Genomic DNA, 6,376 nt, shown 5'->3' on the forward strand with positions numbered 1-6,376 from the left:
CAGTGGCCAGTTAAAAGTCGTTCTCCGACACCAGGCCTCCTGGGGAGAAACGGCCAAGCACACGTGACACCATGAAGACTGTTCTTTCCGTAGTGCTGTCAACGTGCTCTACCGCAGGGTATTGTCAATATTTTGTCTAGCGCTCAAAAATAATGGAGATTATTCATGCCACAAATTTTTCACTCATTCATCATGCCACAATTTTTTTTGAGCACCAACTATGCACAAGGCACTATTCTGGGTCAACAATATAGCCTAAAGCTTCCTGATTTCATGTGATAGAGACACACACCATTATGAAATGTAAGAGAATTTATTTAAAAAAATCATTATTTGATGAGAGATACTCCCAGAAAAAAAGAAAACATAGAAGGGGAGCACCGAGGGTCAGGGATGGGCACAGTTTCAAGTAGGATGACTGCAGTGGGCCTCACTGAGAAAGTGTAAGCAAAGGGTGAAGGAGGTGACTGTTTTCTGTGGCCTAACTGGAGGCCCTGGTCTATGCAAAATCTTGGCCATTGGCCGGTTTGCCAAGTCTGAGAGCTGGATCTCCTCTTTTTGACTTTGTTTACATGTTCTGCAGCTGTTAGGTGGAGCTTGGCATACGCAGTTCACACCGAGGATACCCACCTACCCAGGCATGCATCCACCCATGCTGGAGCTTGGGAAGCTGCTGTGCTGAAATGACCCCACTCCCAGCTCTCCCCCTGTGACCAAAGGACCAAGGAGGGAATTGCAAGAGGCTACCCAACATCTGAAAAGGGCACCCTCCTCTCCAGCACTGTATCAGTTCCCTGAAAAGCTCTGCTGATGCCTGCCCTTCTGGCCTTTGATTTTTAGGGTGAAGGCAGCCCTGGCATAAGTCCTCCCTTTCCCTCCAGCCCCTCTACAGCACTCACTCTGCAGTCACTTCCCTGCTGGGGTTTGCAACATTTGCACTAAAAAGATGTTTTCAAAGTCAGGGATGGATGTGTGTTTGTGTGTGTATGTGTGTGCAAACGTGTGCATTGAAAAGGGGGGATGTGTATCCCGGAACCCTCACATTCCATTAATTCAATCTTTTGAGGTCATAGTCACACATTCCAGTTTCCTTCATTCATTTAACAGTAGAATCTCCAGCTTCCTTCACTCATTCAACAGTAGAATCTGGGGTCACGAGCCTGACTCTAGCGGCAGATGGGTTTGCAGCTGAGTACTAGCCCCAGTCGCACGCCAGCTCTATGACCTGACACCAGTTTAACCGCTAGGAGTATATGTTTTTCCATCTGAAAAATGGGCTGAAAACAGCGCCTCCTTCATAGGGTCGTAAAGATTCAAAAAGCCCATCCTTGTAAGGCATCTAACAGGGGCCTGGCCCGGAGCAGGTGCTCCATAAATGGCAGCTGTTATTGCTATTAATTAGCAAGGCCTGGCTGTGTGCCCGGCGCTGTGCCAGGGGCTGGCAGAGTCAGGAGGAGCAATCCAGAGATGGGTCAGACAAGGGCCAACTTGGCTCTCTCCTCACCCAACCCTCAAGCCACCAGAAGGTTGTGTGAGCGAACGACTGTGCAAGCAGTCAGGTGTGTGAGCACCCGATGTGGGTCCCATGGGGTCCACATGGCTGGCTCCACTAGACTCCCATCCCCCCCCCACCTGCTAGACACCACTGAGTGTCAAGTGCAAGGCCACCGTTGGAGCAGGGCATGCATTTCAGCTGCACTTGGGACAGGGGCGGGGGGGCCAGTGCAGTGGCCGTCACAACTAGGTCATTCTTTTTCCTCTGCTCTGCTCCCTAGCAGAGCAATTCGTCACCCCGCTTATCTTTTCTTGGGAAGTGGCTTCCTCTCCGAGTCAGAGACTCTTCCTATTATCTTTTGTGTGCCTTTCATTCTGTGCTCTGCCCTCTGCCCAGACCGCAGCCACTACAAGCCTCATGGGTCAGTGGGTGGCTCATGTCAAAGGGGAGGCTCATCGGATCATGCCATATCAATATGTCTCACTGGCCCCCGGGCCTGACCCCTTCTTGGGTGCTGTCCAGCAAGAAGACAGAGGGGCCTGCGGGAGGGGAGCAGGTGGGAGGGGCTGGTCTCTGTCCTGGCTGTTGAGTGTCATCGCATGCAGCAGGGAGTGAGCAAGCCCATGTGCTGGTCTAGGCAACATGTGATCTGGGTTGTGAAGAATCGGGGAGCAGGGAGGGCCACAGCAGCGGAAGTGGGGCTGGGACAGGACGTGGCAGGAGAGGCAGGAGTGGCAGGGTAAGGCAGACTGGGCCATGGGGTGCAGCCCTGTCTGAGGGCTCATGGGGAGGGAGTGGGGAGCAAAGGAGATGTGGGTGGGGCCCAGGCATGAGGCAGAGCACCAGGGTGAGGGGACAGAAAGGCAAGCAAGAGGGCTCTGGCCAGAGGCTGGCAGAGGCCTTAGAGGAGGGTCTTTTCTCTCTAACTCTCCTTCTGTTTTCTTTGCAGCCTTTATTTTCTGCCCCACACCCCTACACGCTCGCCCTTCTTTGGCTCTCTTTCTCCTGCGTTGCAGTCTTTTCTTCTGCAAAACAAGGGTACGCACTCAAGAGGCTGGAGGCCACCCTGCTGCGCCCCACTCCACCTCTGAAACCTGCCTCAGTGAGGGCTGCTCTCCCAGGCATGGCTCTGCCAGCCCCTAAGACGAGAGCCCTGGTAGGGGGCGTCCAGGAGTTTGGGGTCCCTGCTCCTATCAACTGGGGGTGATGGACCAGGCCCAGTTCACGTCTCACCCGGGCTGAAGACTGGTGAAGAAGCCACATCTAGAAGTTGCTTTTCTTCCACAGCCCACTGGCTTCCTCTCAGCACCAGTCCCTTTGAGATGAGAGGGAAGCCAGAACATCTTTGATGTCGCTCAGTGGAGAAACCCATCAGGTGGGAGCCAGCCGGAAATGCCCTTAGTGAAGGCCTTGTAGTTGGCGGGGCTCAGCCTGGACTTTGTTTTTGAAGACCAGCGTTCCCCGACATAAACACAGGCAGAGCAGGGAAGAACAACATCCAGTCCCCAAACAAACCAAGCAGGAGCGGACCTACCTCGCACAGGCCCTGGCTCTGGTTGCAACGATGCAGCTTAAGGGGACTTCACTGTGGAATTTCCTGCCTTAAACATGATGGATTTTCCATTCTTGTCGCTAAATGAACGCCCGTCTTTAGGGCTTAGTGGATGGCCAGTGGGGCTCAGGAAGGCCCCCCTGGGAAATGGGTAGCAAGGTCTCAGCGGGGCAGGATTCAGAGGGACATGCCTCCTGGCTTCAGTCAGGCCTGGGTGAGTGCTATTGCACCCCTTGAGGGCCTGAAGTCTTAGCTTGTTACCATATTCCTCTGCTTAACTCATCTTGGACTGCTCCCTGCATGCACCAAACACTCCAGCCATAACAGACTCATCTCTGCTCTGCGAGGGGCCATGCTTTCCCTCAACCCTGCATCTCTGTTGGCTCTACTGCCTGGGCCACTCTGCCCCGGCCCATTCTCTGCCCATCTAAGAGGCAGAATAGCATAGCACTCATGAGCATGGACACTGCCCAGGTTTCATTCTGAGCGCCATTGTTTACTATCTGTGCGCCTCCATTTCCAGATCTATTAAACTGAAGGTGATAATGGCACCTACTTTGTAGGGTTGTGGCTAGCCCTAACTGAGGTACTACCTGAACTACACTTACAAGAGCATCTGGTACATAGTAAGCCATCTATGCAGTGTTGGGAATTAATATCTCAGTCTTACCCCCTTTCCAAATTCAGCTCAAATGCCACCTCCTCCATGAAGTCTTCCTGATCCATCCAGTGGAAATGTTATGGCCTTCCTTTAATTTCCCATAGCCTTTTAGGTCAATCTGTCCTGGGGAACTAACTATTTGGTGTCACAACAATGTATGTAGGTGTATTAGCAACCAAATCCTTGGTGCATGATCAATGGAGATGGGAATGGGTAAGAACAGGACCTAGGTGGGAGAGCATCAGTGTTCTTCAGCCCTGGTTGGCCTCCCCATGGGAAGGTGAGGGAGCCAGCTCCAGCAACTTACATGCGTTAGAGTTGGGGCTGGCTCACAGGAAACCGCTCTGCCCTGATCAAACCTTCCTTGTGAGCATTCGCCAAGTTGGGGCACAATCAGAGTGAAGAGATGCACCAAGCAGCCTCACCATGTTTTGCCCTGGACAGGATCTGGACTGATTTATGCCCGCTGTAATCCTGGGATTCTCCATCTACGTCAGATAAATGCAGAACTCAGAGCCAAACCCCACACATTCCCTTCCTCTGAAATGCAATCCACTGCTCCCCTTCCCATGCAATTTACCCAGTTCCTGCTGACGTTGGGCTCTCAGATGCTGCTCACTTTCCTTCCTTTCTCTCCTGTCCAGGGATTTTGAACAAAGTCAGCACCTCTTTGATCAGGTGCATCCTCCATCCAGGCTGGACTTGGCTCTGTCAGGGTGCTGAGTTATTTCTTTGGTGCACTCCCCAGCACCCCCCATGCACCTTCAACTACTCTGCCCTTGATTTCTGTTCTTCTCCTGTACCACCTCTTGCTGAAATGCTTTCTCGGTGGGCTTCAAGTGACCGTGACTTTTTTGTATATTTCACAAGCACCTAGCGTGGTGGGGGTGGATGTTGGCCTTGCTCGTGGTAGATGCTTCCTAAATCCTTTTTGCTTCAATCGCTGAATCAAGGGAGTAGGAGGATGACTCTCTTCTTAACTTTTAAAATTCTGATTATGTAGTAGATGTTCGAGTTCCCAGGTCATGCCTGCGCCTTGGAGCTAAATGACATCATCTTGAGCCCCTGTCCACTCCTGTGCCAATGACCCATACAAGTCAAGAGTTCTGCCCCAAGTATTTGGGAATTTCTTGGTGTGGAGAACCAGGGAAAATGCGTATTCTCGTGAATCTGTGCCACCCAGGTGCTAGCAGCTTTCACCACACTGACCCCGGCATAAAGCCTTGACTTCATCAGCCCCCACCGAGAAAGCGAGACTAGTAGAATTTACTGAAGGTCCTTGGCTGGTGGAATCCTGGGGAGGGGTCACCTCACAGCGTGCCGACCTCCATCTCCCTGGAGATGGCTTCCTTGTCGCCCTTATTCTCTGGGCCTCACCCTTTCCCTCCAGGGCTTCTGAAGTTGCTCCCATTTCTTCCCCTGAGGCCTGGTGCTGAACATCAGGGATGGGCATTCCTTTCTACCCTCAAGAACTAATCTAAGACTTTTTACGAACATAGATAGTTCTTGTCCTATGGATGCTTGCCATTCAATAATAACATTTCGCCACCTAATTACATGAGCAAGCTCCTGCCCCTGTCTGGGTTGCAGTTTCATGATCTGTAAAACAGACTAGAATCACTAACTCAGCCCTGTTCAACGAAAATATTTACAGTGCACACCACCTATGTCACTTAAACTGTTCTAATAGCCACATGGAAAGAAAACAAAACCAAACAGGTGAAGTTAGTTCATTTTGGTCTTCCCATGTAGCAGAGGGAGATAGTAAAGAATTTTTTAAACAGTATTATTGGAGATAATTGACAGATAATCAGTGCACCTATTTCAAGAACGCTACTTGTTTACTTTTGACATGTACACCTCTGTAAAACCACGCCCGCAACCAGGACAGTGAAGTTAGCCATAGCCCCAAAGTGTCTTGTGCACCTTTGTAGTTGTATGTGTTTGACGGTAGAGTGTGTCATATGACCCAATATATCAAAAATATTGGCACTGCCACGTGGACTTACAGTGAAAATTACCAATGAGCTATCTATTTAACATTCTTTTTTGAGGCCAGGTTTTGGAATTCCAGGGCGGTTTACACTGGCAGTGAGTCTTGTTTCTATGCTGCACAGATTCATGTGGTGCTGGGGTGATTTGGGAGGACGGAGATCCATCTACACCAGCCCTCAGCACCTTTCCCCCGCCTCCTCAAAGCCTGTGTCTTGCCCAAGCAGCTTCTGAAGCAGGTCCTCGTCTCGGGTCTTCGAGCCTTATGGCGCTTCCATCCCTGGGTAATTGGCTCCCTGTGCCCAGGCTCCAGCTTTGTGGTGTGGGCCGGGGGAGGCTGAGAACAGGTTGTGTCTCATGTTCAAGGTGGTACAGGCAGGGTGCTGGCCTCGGGGGAAGTCTACCATCTGGACCCATTGTCACCCCCAGCCTACCTGAGACACCCAAGGGAGGGTCACTTGTTGGAACCCTTCTTAGGCAGTCAGATTCCAGAGTAGGCCCTGGCTGTGGCCATTTCTGTCAATAACAGAATAAAGGTAGGTGGATGGTAAGGAGTGTTACTGCTAATAAAGTACCAATGTTTGCAGACAAGTGACTTTTATTATAAAAGAGGTAGGATTCAGGATTACTCTTATTCTAAATAAAGATGGAGTCAGAATTGCTTCTAGAAAAAGGT

Source organism: Talpa europaea, assembly GCF_964194135.1.
Source record: "Talpa europaea genome assembly, chromosome: X".
In the NCBI taxonomy this organism is placed as follows: domain Eukaryota; kingdom Metazoa; phylum Chordata; class Mammalia; order Eulipotyphla; family Talpidae; genus Talpa; species Talpa europaea.